This window comes from Pogoniulus pusillus, chromosome 15 (genome assembly GCF_015220805.1).
Source record: "Pogoniulus pusillus isolate bPogPus1 chromosome 15, bPogPus1.pri, whole genome shotgun sequence".
Lineage (NCBI taxonomy): Eukaryota > Metazoa > Chordata > Aves > Piciformes > Lybiidae > Pogoniulus > Pogoniulus pusillus.
Window position 1 is genome coordinate 20,977,513 of NC_087278.1, and position 13,835 is coordinate 20,991,347.

Genomic DNA, 13,835 nt, shown 5'->3' on the forward strand with positions numbered 1-13,835 from the left:
GAGAAAATGAATAACTTTGGGAGGGTTGTATTCTTTAACTGAAGTACTCTACCTGCACACCTGACAGCAAATTCATTTGCTGATGTACTCAAAGTGCTTACAGGATGTACTAAGGAACATTGAATACTGTCTCTGTTATCAGCAGGATTCCCAAAAAGCCAAATACAAATACCCTGCTGGTCCTTTCCAACCATAGCAATTCAGAGTGATTAGATGTTGTGCTGAGGGATTTGATTTAGTCAAGGACTTGTCACTATAAAACTAATGATTGGACACAATGATCTTGAAGGGCTTTTCCAATCTAAGGAATTATGTGATCATTGGAATGGTATGATAAGGAGAAAAACAAACAAACAAACAAAATCCACACAATATGACAAAAAGAATGGAATTATTCTCAGCTACATATCTGCAGCCCAACTGACTTCTGCCAGTAGCACAAGGGAGGTTATTCTTGCCCTGTACTCAGCACTGCTCAGGCCACACCTTGAGTGCTGTGTCCAGTTCTGGGCTCCTCAATTCAAGAGAGATGTTGAGGTACTGGAAGGTGTCCAGAGAAGGGTGACAAAGCTGGTGAGGGGCCTGGAGCACAGCCCTGTGAAGAGAGGCTGAGTGAGCTAGGGGTGTGCAGCCTGCAGAAGAGGAGGCTCAGGGCAGAGCTCATTGCTGTCTACAACTATCTGAGCAAAGGCTGTAGCCAGGTGGGGTTGGTCTCTTCTGCCAGGCAAGCAACAACAGAATAAGGGGACACAGTCTCAAGTTGTGGCAGGGGAGGTCTAGGCTGGGTGTTAGGAGGAAGTTGTTGTCAGAGAGAGTGATTGGCATTGGAATGGGCTGCCCAGGGAGGTGGTGGAGTCTCCATTCCTGGAGGTGTTGAAGCAAAGCCTGGATGAGGCACTTAGTGCCATGGTCTGGCATGATTGGATAGGGCTGTGTGCCAGGTTGGACTGGATGACCTTGGAGGTCTCTTCTAACCTGGTTGATTCTATGAAGGCCTGTGTGGTTTTAGTGCACAGGAGTGATGTTTGCCTCAAGAGGTTTAAAATAGAAGTAAAAAAGGTATAGCAGAGAAGTTCAGCTGAAAGACTCCTGTTACAATAAGCATGGACAGTTACTTTGACAACATAAAATGGCTGAAAACCAAAGTGATTTGATAACTTCACAGAGAGCAGAAGCTTAGAGGTTAAGTCATCACTACAGCACCAGCTGCAGCTTGTGCCACCCTGCAGACCGTCAAAGGGGGAACTCCAGCTGCAAGCCCAAGAGTCCAAGCTAACAGTCTGAACCGTTTGTGCCAAGAAGTGTGGCCCCATTACTGCTCTCCCACTAATGCAAAGGATAACACAATCAGAAAGATGCAGGTCTGGAAGGGGCCTCTGTAAGTCCTTTAATTGGCTTCCTGCCTGAAGGCAGAATGAACTGTGCTTATGCTATTTCTGGTAAGTGTGTGTCTAACCTATTCTTAAAGGTCTTTGCAGGCTCAGAGGAGAGGGCAAGTTGTGAGGACACCTAAGGCAAGATGGCAGGATGGAAAAGCAGACAGAGGTGGAGAACCAGTTAACCAGGAGGAGCTGGATGCAAGAGCAAGGTAATGTGCTCAAAAGAAGCTAAAGAAGTGAAAAACCTCAGCCATAACATCTGTAGGAAAAAATGTGGGACATAGGATGTCTTGTCAGGAATTAGCTGAGGAAACCTGGAGTTCACACAGGAGGAAGTTAGATAAGAGAAGGAGGACTGGAGTAGCAGTGAATGTGGACTAGTGCTGGATTCCCTGCACACTCTATTATTTATTTTTTTAAAAAGCAGGGAGTTGCCATCCCTGGAGGTGTTCAAGAAAAGCCTGGATGAGGTACTTAGTGCCATGGTCTAGTGGATTGGATAGGGCTGGGTGATAGGTTGGACTGGATGAGCTTGGAGGTCTCTTCTAACCTGGTTGATTCTATGATTCTAATCAGTGCAGAGGTGGCTCTGAAAAGCCTTGAGGCCTTTGTCAAACCAGAAAGCAGATGGAAATTGGGAAAAGGTGAAAACTTCCTGAAAAGAGCTGAAATTAGAGCATAAACTACATGGCTACCATCACCAGAAATATTGTCTTGACATTGATTGCACACAGGGATAAAAATCACTTAAGACAGGGCAAATTAAACAGTGATTTCCTTAATAACATGTTTTCCCAACACACATCTTAGGAGAAAGAGAGAAGCTGCATTTTAGAGAGCCCTCCTCTGTCTCACTTCAAAAGGCTGCACCATTAATCTAACTGTACTGGAGGATGACGCCTTAAGGTGTCCCAGGTGAGAGAGTGATGACAGAAGCTTGATGATAATGCTTACCTTACTTCTAAGTAAAGAACATGCTAGACTACATCATCAGCTCTGGGACATATCCCAGCTTCTTTGATGGTAAGGTGATGTAGTGGCTTGAGCCTGAAATGACACTGAGAAAACGTAAGTCAGAAAGGATGCCCTGGAGTATCTCTGTGCAGGGCCTTGCTGCCCCACATGCAAGAGGCTTCCTTATGAAAGAGCTGAGTTCTGCACTGGTAGAATAACACCAGTTCCTTGCTGGGGGTGTGGGTTATGCTACAGAAAGTCACCCTCTGGCTCACATGTCACAGAATCACAGAATCACAGCAGAAAACACCCGTTTGAAAGAGATTTCGGAGGTCATCCAGTCCAACCTTCCACCCAGTCAGGTGTTGAATGCATTATACAACTGCAGCAGAATTCCATGATTACTCAGGAGGACATCTCCTGAGTAATACAAAGCTTTAAGAGGGAGGCTGGATCTCTAACAGCTCTGATGAAAGAAGTGCTTCCCTGCCTCTCTCCTCTATGCAAGAGTGAAATGTCACAGCACATTGGCCAGCAGGCAGCTGCAGAACAACAGTTCAAGGCCTTCTGGCCCTTTCTTTCCTAGAAAGTTTTAAGTTAGCCAGTTGAAGAGTACACTGCCCTGGACTCTTGTGAACTTAACCTAGCATGAAAGCAGGCAAAAAGTGGTATTCTGACCGCTGCAGACAAGGGGCACATCTGTTTGCATAGCAGCCAGGGTGAACCTGTGGTCCCTGCTGATGAAACCCTGCCTAGATTCCACCCGTGTGACTTCACTTGTGATGGTTGCATGTATTGCTCTGAGGCCAAGTTTGAGGCAAGATATTCCTCCTCTGTCTCCAGTGTTATTTTGGTGTATTTTATTTGGCCTAGAATTTGGGAAAACAAGAGGGAGGTTTTCCGTAGGGAGTGGAATGAGGAGGCAGGAAGGGCTACCATATTTCTCCAGACGGAAACTCCTACAGTGTTAGAGTCCAGTGCTGCTGCAAGTGTCAACAGATCAAATACGATACAGAAGGCCCTCTGCCAACTCTTTGCTACTGCAGCAGCAGCTAGGAGGAAAATAGAAACTAATATCTAGTACCACTGAGCTAGGCTCACTCTCTGCTGCAGAGGGATGAAGCAGGAATAAATTAGTAACCAACTTTCCCTTTCCATTCAGGGTGACATGGGCTGGTTCAGGGTCCCCAGCAAGACAGGGCAGACTCAGAGAGGACAGACTCAGGGTGTTCAGGTCATCTTCTCCCAGACAACCAGCAACAGAAGAAGGGGAAACAGTCTCAAGTTGTGGCAGGGGAGGTCTAGGCTGGATGTTAGGAGGAAGTTCTTCATAGAGAGAGAGTGATTGGCATTGGAATGGGCTGCCCAGGGAGGTGGTGGAGTCACCATTCCTGGAGGTGTTCAAGAAAAGACTGGATGGGGTGCTTGGTGCCATGGTCTAGTTGATTGGACAGGGCTGGGTGCTAGGATGGACTTGGAGGTCTCTCCCAACCTGGTTGATTCTGTGATTCTATCTGCTGAGTCAGATATTGTAGCAGCAGCCTCTGTGATGGCACCTTAATATATAAAGTTTTTGTCCCAGTCACTGCCTCTGAAGGAAGACCCTGAAAATCAAGTTGCCTCCAGAGCACAGCAGGTGTGATTCAGACCAATAGCTGCTGAGGACAACATATTGAGCAGCAATTATCTGCTGTTAGTCATCCTCTTCCCTAGCAAAAGTGGTATTGCATTGGATTATTTCGACACAGTTGGATGTGGGAGGAAAGGTAGGCCTGGAAACATTTTCCTGACAGCATACTTCTCAGCTCTTTTAAAACAGCTCTCCTGTTGACACTCAGCACAGCATTTCAAATCAAATGCTACTTCCTCTGGTGGGGCAGCAAGGGAAAAATGCTGTCACAGGTTTTATAACAAACATTAGGTAAGCAGCAATCACTCCCATTGTGCAATCCAGCGTTCAGGTAGGAAAACAATCCATAGATGACTAAGAAAGAGGTAATGAGTGTCTCAGTAGCGTGGATAAGATGTGAACTGCTTGAGGATCACAAAGAAGGGGCAAAGTTGAATGTGTTAGTGGGTCGGCTTCAGGCTGAGAAGTGTGAAGAACAAAAGGGCATTTTTTAAGCTGGAAGCTAAAAACTGACACTGCTGCAGGAAATGCAAGTTTCTTGTGCTCAGCTAAACTTTTCTTCTTCCTCTCTCATGACATCAGGAAAATATGCAGTGGTCTGCCTTCAGCAGTCTTCTGTCCTCCCCCTCTACTCCACTCTACTGAGACCCCACCTGGAGTACTGCAGCCAGTTCTGGAGCCCCCATTACAAGAAGGAAGTGGAGATGCTGGAGCATGTCCAGAGTAGGGACACAAGGATGCTCAGAGGGCTGCAGCAGCTCTGCTATGAGGACAGACTGAAAGAGTTGGGGCTGTGCAGGCTGGAGAAGAGGAGGCTCCCAGGTGACCTTCTTGTGGCCTTCCAGGATCTGAAGGGGAGCTCCAGAAAAGAGATGGGGAGGGACTGTTTAGGCTCTCAGGGAGTAAGAGGACTGGGGGGAGTGGAGCAAATCTGGAAGTGGGGAGGTTCAGACTGGACATGAGGAGGGCATTGTTGAGCATGAGAGTGGTGAGAGCCTGGAGAGTGATTGGCATTGGAATGGGCTGCCCAAGGAGGTGGTGGAGTCACTGTCCCTGGAGGTGTTGAAGAAAAGACTGGATGAGGCATTTAGTGCCATGGTCTAGATGACTGCCTAGGGCTGGGCGCTAGGTTTCACTGGATGATCTTGGAGGTCTCTTCTAACCTGGTTGATTCTATGATTCTATGATTCATTACTCCAATATCCAGGGTGATGGAATCTGGTTTACAGCAGTTTGCATAGGTAAACTGTTTCATGTTCAACGTGTCTTTCATCTTGCCTGTTTTAACTCAGTAGATTTTGAATGCTCTTTCAGGATCATCACTGAAACAATGTCAAGCAATGCAGCACCAGCTGTGTCTTACTGGGAGGTTATTCCACATTCAAATATATTCAAACTTTTCCATTTTTCCATTCCACAATTCACTCTGGTAGTTCTAATGTTACTTTCCTGCATTACATTACCCTTCTTTGGACTTTAATGCTTTAAATATTTAGTGACTCTTATAATGCCCAAATAATCACATTTCTAATCCATGACCATAACTACATGGTAATAAAAAATTTAACAGAACTTTGGGAGCTTTAAGGAGGTAAATAATGGCTTCCTAAAGACAAATTACCTAGATCAGTGCTTTTTAAACTGTGTTGGCCAGAAGCAAGCCTGTGATCTGCTCAACACAGCCATGATAGAGGTGGTTAAATCTTTTTTGATCATCTAAATCAATGGCTGCCAGGTGTATTATATTTATACAACATAATCTTTGTCTTAAAGGAACCTGAGGAGAGCACTACATGCTTTAAGACATCAAAAGTGACCAGACAGCAGCTGCCACTAACAAAAGCTAAGCCAACTTCTAAAACTCAAGAAGTAAATTTAATGGCACTGGGTGGATCCATTTATTCTTAAAAGTTGCACATGCAACATGGTCACACAACCTCATGGTGAGGCTCACCAGGGCTCTGGGCAACCTGGTCTAGTTGGGGATGCCCCTGATGACTGCAGGGTGAGTTGGACTAGATGACCTTTGGAGGTGCCTTGCAATCCAGACCATTCTGTGATTCTGTGATTCTGAAAATCATCTCAGCACTGTAACTGTCCTCTCTTTTGTTGCTCTTATGTTCCAATTGACTGTCAATACATGGTCTATCATGTGTGATGTTGTATGTCCAGTAAGGAGAAGAGGAGGCCTCCAGGTGACCTTCTCGTGGCCTTCTAGGATCTGAAGGGGGCCTACAAAAAATGCTGTGGAGAGACTTTTTAGGCTGTCAGGGAATGACAGGACTAGGAAGAATGGAGCAAAGCTGGAGGTGGGGAGATTCAGAATGGCCGTGAGGAGGAAGTTGTTGAGCATGAGAATGGTGAGAGGGTGGAATAGGTTGCCCAGGGAGGTGGTTGAGACCCCATGCCTGGGGTGTTTAAGGCCAGGCTGGATGAGGCTGTGGCCAGGCTGATCTAGGGTAGGGTGTCCCTGCCCATGGCAGCGGAGTTGGAACTGGCTGATCCTTGTGGTCCCTTCCAAGCCTGACTGATTCTATGATTCTATTCTATGATTCTAAGTGAGAGGATGCAAAGGACTCAGATCCAAAGATTAGCCATCATTTTTCTGATGTGCCTGATAACATATATCATGGTTGAATTTTGGACAAAGAAACAAAGGCATCAGCCAGCTCTTTTGTTGTTGTTGTTTGTTTTCTTACAGTTAGGAAGAAATTTTGTGCAGATGTTGAGCGCAGTATTTACCCAAACTGAGACATTTGTGTGATTTGTGCCTCATGGTATCTTGGGCTGCTGCCAAAAGTGTAAGCTGCTCAGAGACTGATTGGTTCCCCTGAGATTATATATTCCCTGTAATGCAAGATGTTTTTAAAAAGTAATTTACTGACTGTGATATTCAAGTCCTAATGAGTGGATCTGTATTTCCTTCTGGCTCTTTTTTCTGCTTGAAAATCCTGGCAAACCTTGCATTGAATGTTGTGTAATCACTGTCACTTGACTGGGGATCTAATTTTAGGTACTGATGTTTGAGATTTTTAGTACTTTAGGAGAGAGCAGAATGATTTGCATTTCCACGACCTGCCTCATTTTGCATCTTAACTGCTGTACCTCTAATCACATAATCACTAAGAGCCTGATCCTTCAGACACTCACTGCTGTGTGCACTGTAAAAAGTCAATGGTTCATAGGACTAAGTGCTGGTGCTCAGCTGAAGTGTTTGCACATTTGGGTCCTGACAATGCACATCTGTGTGCCGTGTCTCCAGTCACAGTGGAGAGGCTACTGATGGAGGTACAAGGTGCTGGGACTTAAGAGCTCAAGGTTCAGGTTGCAGGCAGCAGGAGAAGCACTGCATCTCGAAGAGGGTGGAGCAAGCTACAGGAAATTAGTCTGACTCATCAGTTTCAATAATTTTTCCTTTACACCAGTGTTGCTGTGGACAATCTGTCCACGAACTTTGTGTAGCTGGAAGTGGTGATCAAGGGCACAATGTCCACCTGGAGACCAGAGGTAAGTGGCATTCCTCTGAGGTCAGTGCTGGGACCGGTGCTGTTTAACATCTTTGTCAGTGATATGGACAGAGGAATTAAGTGCACCCTCAGCAAGTTTGCAGATGACACCAAGTTGTGTCACAGTATCACCAAGGTTGGAAGAGACCTCATAGACCATCAAGTCCAACCCTTTACCATAGAGCTCAAGGCTAGACCAAGGCACCAAGTGCCACGTCCAATCCTGCCTTGAACAGCTCCAGGGACGGCGACTCCACCACCTCCCCGGGCAGCCCATTCCAGTGTCCAATGACTCTCTCAGTGAAGAACTTTCTCCTCACCTCCAGCCTAAATCTCCCCTGGCGCAGCCTGAGGCTGTGTCCTCTTGTTCTGGTGCTGGCCACCTGAGAGAAGAGAGCAACCTCCTCCTGGCCACAACCACTCCTCAGGTAGTTGTAGACAGCAATAAGGTCTGCCCTGAGCCTCCTCTTCTCCAGGCTAACCAATCCCAGCTCCCTCAGCCTCTTCTCGTAAGGCTGTGCTCAAGGCCTCTCACCAGCCTCATTGCCCTTATCTGGACACGCTCAAGCATCTCAGTCGACTTGCTAGAGGAAAGGGATGCCATTCAGATGGACCTGGACAGGCTGCAGATGTGGGCCCAGGCCAACTTCATGACATTCAACAAGGACAGGTGTAAGGTCCTGCACCTGGGTCAGCACAATCCCAAGCACAACTCCAGGCTGGGTGGGAAATGGCTGAGAGCAGCCCTGAGGAAAAGACCCTGAGGGTCTGGGGTGATAAAGAGCTCAACATGAGCCTGCCCTGAGAGTGCAGCCCAGACAGCAACCCTGTGCTGGGCTGCTGCGAGAGCAGTGTGGGCAGCAGAGCAAGGGAAGGGATTCTGCCCCTCTACTCTGCTCTCCTGAGACTCCACATGGAGTCCTGTGTGCAGTTCTGGAGCCCCCAACACAAGAAGGACATGGAATTGTTAGAGCGAGTCCAGAGGAGGGCCACGAGGACGCTCAGAGGGCTGCAGCAACTCTGCTATGAGGACAGGCTACAAGAGTTGGGGCTCTGCAACCTGGAGAAGAGAAGGCTTCCAAGAGACCTTATAGCAGTCTTCCAGTATCTGAAGGGGACCTACAGGAAGGCTGGGGAGGGACTATTTACAAGATCTTGTAATGACAGGACAAGGGCTAATGGGTTTAAACTGGCAGAGAGAAGATTCAAACTAGATGTTAGGAAGGGGTTCTTTACAGTGAGGGTGGTGAGACACTGGCACAAGTTGCTCAGGGAGGTTGTGGCCACTCCCTCCCTGGAGATGTTCAAGGCCAGGTTGGATGAGGCCCTGAGTGACCTGTTCTAGCGGGAGGTGTCCCTGCCTATGGCAGGGGTTGGAACTGGATGATCCTTGAGGTCCCTTCCAACCTAAACCATTCTATGATTCTAAGTTTTGAAGCCATGGCTGTATCTAAACATGCCCATTTCCTGAGGCTTTGCTCTATCTGCCTCAGGCAGTTGAGGAGTTGTCTGAGCAGAAACACATGGCTGCTACTGGTCCTTAGTGTGATGTTGCCTGTGTCCTCATAAGGCAACAACTTTGCTTTCCAGCTATTGATGGCAGTTAATAGTTAGTGGAGGAGTGTATAGGAATGGGAAGTTATTTTCAGAGGATAGGAAAGATAAATATTCTAAAATAATAAGAGAAAAACTTTAAAATAATGACGTTTAAGTACTGAAACAGCAGAATCATTGTGTTGGTCTAAGAGGTAGAAGAATCGGTAAAGTTGTTTCTCTGAGAAAGACATTAAAACAAAGATGTCTCATATTTGAAACACTTCTAAAACCAGTTTTGTCACATCTCAAAGGCTGAACTATTAATTTCCACCCTGCTCAATGAATTCTTGTGTACTCATTGGTTTGGAGGGGCTGGTGTTTTGCAGTGAAGTCAGTCATCAGTCATTTGTGGCATTCGTGTTGGGGCTGTCCATATTTCAGTAGTGTCACATGGATGCAAAGGAAACTAAGACCTTTTGTCCTTTATATCAGTTTTCAAATACAGACACTTGGAGCTTTAAAATACTCATCAGTCTCCTGAGAGCTCTGAAGAACATGAAGAAGATTCCCTAGAGCATTTCACTTAAGATCAAGCGCAGTAAAAGATCTAGTGCTATCTGCAAGGCTCCCTGACTCTGCTACAGCCCAGCCTGGGACACAGATTTGAGCAACATGAGAGCTGCTCTGACCTGTGTCACCTGGCAGTGGTCCCCAGGAGCTTGTTTACACTGGATAATTTCTCATTAGATTGTTATTACACCACTGAAACCAATGTGAATGTGAAAACTTTGCACATACGAGGCAGAGGTTATTCAGGTAAGGAGCCTTTTTTTGTAAGTCACTTTTATTACCAACATGCTTATATCACCAATAAACACCTCCCCTACTGACAAACCACTATGGCAGGCCATGCATCAGCTGTGGAGTGCCAGAATGTGTTATGTTTCAGCTTTGCTCCTTCACCCCTGGGCCCCACAGAGGGCAAGAGGAGCCAGCTGCCTGAGTCCGCCAGTGGACAGCTCTGTCCCGTGCACAGCACACCGAACACCCCCCGTGCTGAGTGAGCTGAGGAGGTTAGGCCAAATTTATATTGCTCCCTTCAGCCAAAGGATCACATGTTCTCTTTAGTTCTTTAGGACTCCTGCCTTAGCAAGGGCTCATTCCGCAAGGTGTTGAGTCCCACTAAAAGGAGCTGCGTGCCCTTTGCTTTCCCTGGTGTCAGTGGCCACGGAGAGCACTCATCCTTCAGGAATGCTCAACAACTGTCAGAGATGATGACCACATTTCAGTACTGGAATTGGGATAAATGACACAGGAACAGACTAATGCTTTGCAATTCAACTAGACTGTGCTTTTGAAGGATATGAGGAAGTTCTTTAAACTGGACTAAAAGCCTTCTTCTGCTTTGACTGAAGCAACTAGTATTTTACTTCTGTACTTTGATGTAGAGAGAAGCAGGACTGGACCTGCTGTGAGAATGATTGATTTTCATCAGCTTGTGAGCAGTGAAGAGCTAGCAGGGCAGGTTGACTGCTGCACAGCATTACTATCAGCTTCAGTTGCAAACACAGCATCATCATCTTTTTCACACATCCCTCCACCTACCTTCATCAAAGAGCTCCTCTTCATTACAGCAGTGCCCCTGCTCCCGTGCTTGCTTTAGAAGTGTTACGACACCGCTGTGAACCACAGAATTCCCTGAAGCCATAGAAAGAAAAAGGGTAGTGTCATATACTGAGCAATGACTAAAGACACAGAAAAAGGAAGAACACAATGCTGATTTCAGCAAACAGCTCTGCTTCCACAACACTTATTCACTGTTAGGCTACTCCACAAGCTTTCATCAAGAAACATCACAAGAATAGCTATGAAGATGACAACCAATGGAGCGAGCAATAATTTTGCTCTGGTCCCAGTAGGACTGACATCGAATCTGGCCACAACACCTGTCCTTGCAGTTTGATAGTTTGAAATAGTGAATGAACAATAACTGTTATCTCTAGTAAAATTCAGTGAAAAGAATAGAATTCAGGTGAAGGAAAGGGAGGAAGGAGCTATGCTTTCTATTCTAGTAGTTAGGATGCGGGTGGACGAGTGGGTGAAAGGGAAATGCAGGTTTCAGCCTGATGAAGCAGCATATGCTGTGCTCCAGTTTTATGGTGCAGGGTTGGAGCCATTTTCTCAAGCAATAAATAAGAAATGTCTCTATCTCTGGATTCAGTCTTTCTTATACAGTCTGGCTGCCTCTGTCACTAATCCTTTAATTAGAGGTTACACTCTGCTCAGTTGTCTTTGCCAGTGTTCACCTGTCTTCCTGCAGAACTCGGTGTGCAGACTCTGTAAGCCAGAAGAGCATAAAGAGAGATGCTTGGTTTTGAGCTAAGATGTATTTTTTTTTTTCAGCTCCCATGCTTCTTGCTTAGGGAAATACTACCCATGTTCAGAGGTTTTGGCAGCACTCACCATCCAACACTATCTGATGGATCATCTACTACAGTCTGAAGACTTAAACTACCCATAGATGCTACAGATGGCTACAGTGATTTCATTATCAACTTGTGTCCCAGAGCTACTTGCGAGACTAAAACATCAGTAAACATAAAAACCAAACCAAATAAAAACCCCATCCCCCAACAAACAAAAAATCAGAACAACTTTGCAGTTAAGAAAATATATAGAAAGTTAAATATTTTCTCAAGCACAAAACATTTTCTTTCACTAACTTCCAGCATTAAGAAAAAAAAGTGAACACTGTGGCAGTTGCCTAGAATTGAGAAATGCCAGGGGAAAAGAAGAAACTGGTAGAAGAATGTGGATTGTCACTGCCATTCTATGGCACTGTAGCAGCTACCTTGTAATGTGCAATAAAAGTGAGATGAACAGTTGGCTGTGAAAAGCACTTAGGTTATGGAATAAAATCACATGCATCAAAATCATGACATAGGCTCCTGCATTGCATAAGGTATTGCATAAGAGAAAACAGAGAATAGCTGTTTCACATTAATACTTTGTCACATGGGCAGGCTCTGAATGCCAACAGTGAATGAAATTTCACTGAAGAAAGCAAAACAGAAAGTTTCTGATTCAGTCAACTTCAAACTTACATCTCATTCAGAGTAATTTTTTGAACTATTGTTGTTCCAGGCAAGATGATTGTAACTAAAAGAGGCTTGACAGAAGAAGGATGTTTTCACTATGTCAAGCATCAGCCCTTTGGATACAATCAAAATATTTTTTTAAGTCTCTTTGCCTCTTCTCAAGTATAGTCAAGCTCCTTATTTCTGTGATTTTTTTCTCACAGCAATAGGTGAAAGAACAACTGAGGAACTCTGGCACCAAAACCATTTTAATTACTTGCTTCTAAATGTAGTATTCACATAGAATTTACTTTAATGCTTTATTAAATCTTGCTGCAATGCCGAAATTTTCCATTTAGTGTAAACACAGTTTCACAGATTAAAAGAAATAGAATTGAGGGGAAAGCAAGCCCACACTCTTTATTACATTAGTCTTTTTTTTTTAGAATGACAAAATTTAAACACCACCCACATAAAATATAACTGCCAATATCATTCCACTTCAGCCCAAGAAGACAAAATCTATCATTCCCACCCCCAGGTCAGCTGCTCAGCCTTTTTTCTTTCTGCTGAGCTAATTGCCAAACCTATCTCTGCCCAGAAGAGGAGTCAGTGGGAAGGGCTGTTAGGGACCTCGCACTGAACATGCTGGGCTCAGAGGAACAACCTTCTTCAATTGCAAGATTACTAAGGAATGTGCTGGATCAGACACTGGGAGGTGCTTTTTCACGTAACTGCCATGATTTTTTTTTAGCAGAAGACTGTCTCAAGGCCCTCGTGGCAATGCATTGCTGTGCTGCAGGTCTCTTTTGCAAAGCTTTTGATTAATTAATTAAAGGACAGTATATTTAACAACAATGGGTGAAAGGCATTTGAGTAAGAAAGGGGCTACACAGAAGGTCTCACTTAAAGCACATGTGTAGAACACAGGGCAAAGGTTTCCCAGCTGCAGTCCATCTACCTCTTGCAGTAGATGATATGTTATGTGGTTGGGTGCAGACCCAGGAGTTGGCTGCCAAAGAGCACTGGCGGTGCAAGTGGAATTTACCAAACAGCTCTTTAGGTTTACACCAGAAAAAATGATTTACCACTGTATTATTTTAGGTTTATGCTCATCAAGTTACATCAGACATCAACCTGAAGCAAGCTTTGCTAGATACTCCTACTTAACCCATTGGGCAGTGGGGGAAAGTAGATCTCTGTTTGAATGTAGGGCCAGAAGGCAAAACTAGTGGTAAGTATGCAGAGGCACAGACCAGGGAGGGTAATGGGGCCTTGGTTGCCAGCCCCTCCTGGAGGTCTCCTACTGTCACAGAACCACAGAATGATCTGGGTTGGAAGGGACCTCCATAGGTCATCTAATCCAACCTCCTCTGCAGTAAGCAGGGGTATCCTCAACTAGATCAACTACGTGCTACTACTCTTAGTAGTACAAAGTTAGCATGGATACATCTGCTGATACTACAAAGGAACGTTCATTCTGGTGTCTAGAGAGATGCACTAGTATCTGTAGCCAAGTGTTGAGTGAAGCTGTGCCCTGCTTGGTATTAGAGATCTGGATGGTCAATTTCTGCTGACACTGGTCCTGGCAGTGCAGAGGAAGATGCAGCAAATTTTATTATGAGTTAGAAGCACAGAAACAGTCAGAGTTGGAAGAGACCACAAATATTATCCGGTTCCAACCTCTCTGCCATGGGCAGGGACACCTCACACTGTCTAGAGCCTCATCCAGGTTGGCCTTAAAACACCTCCA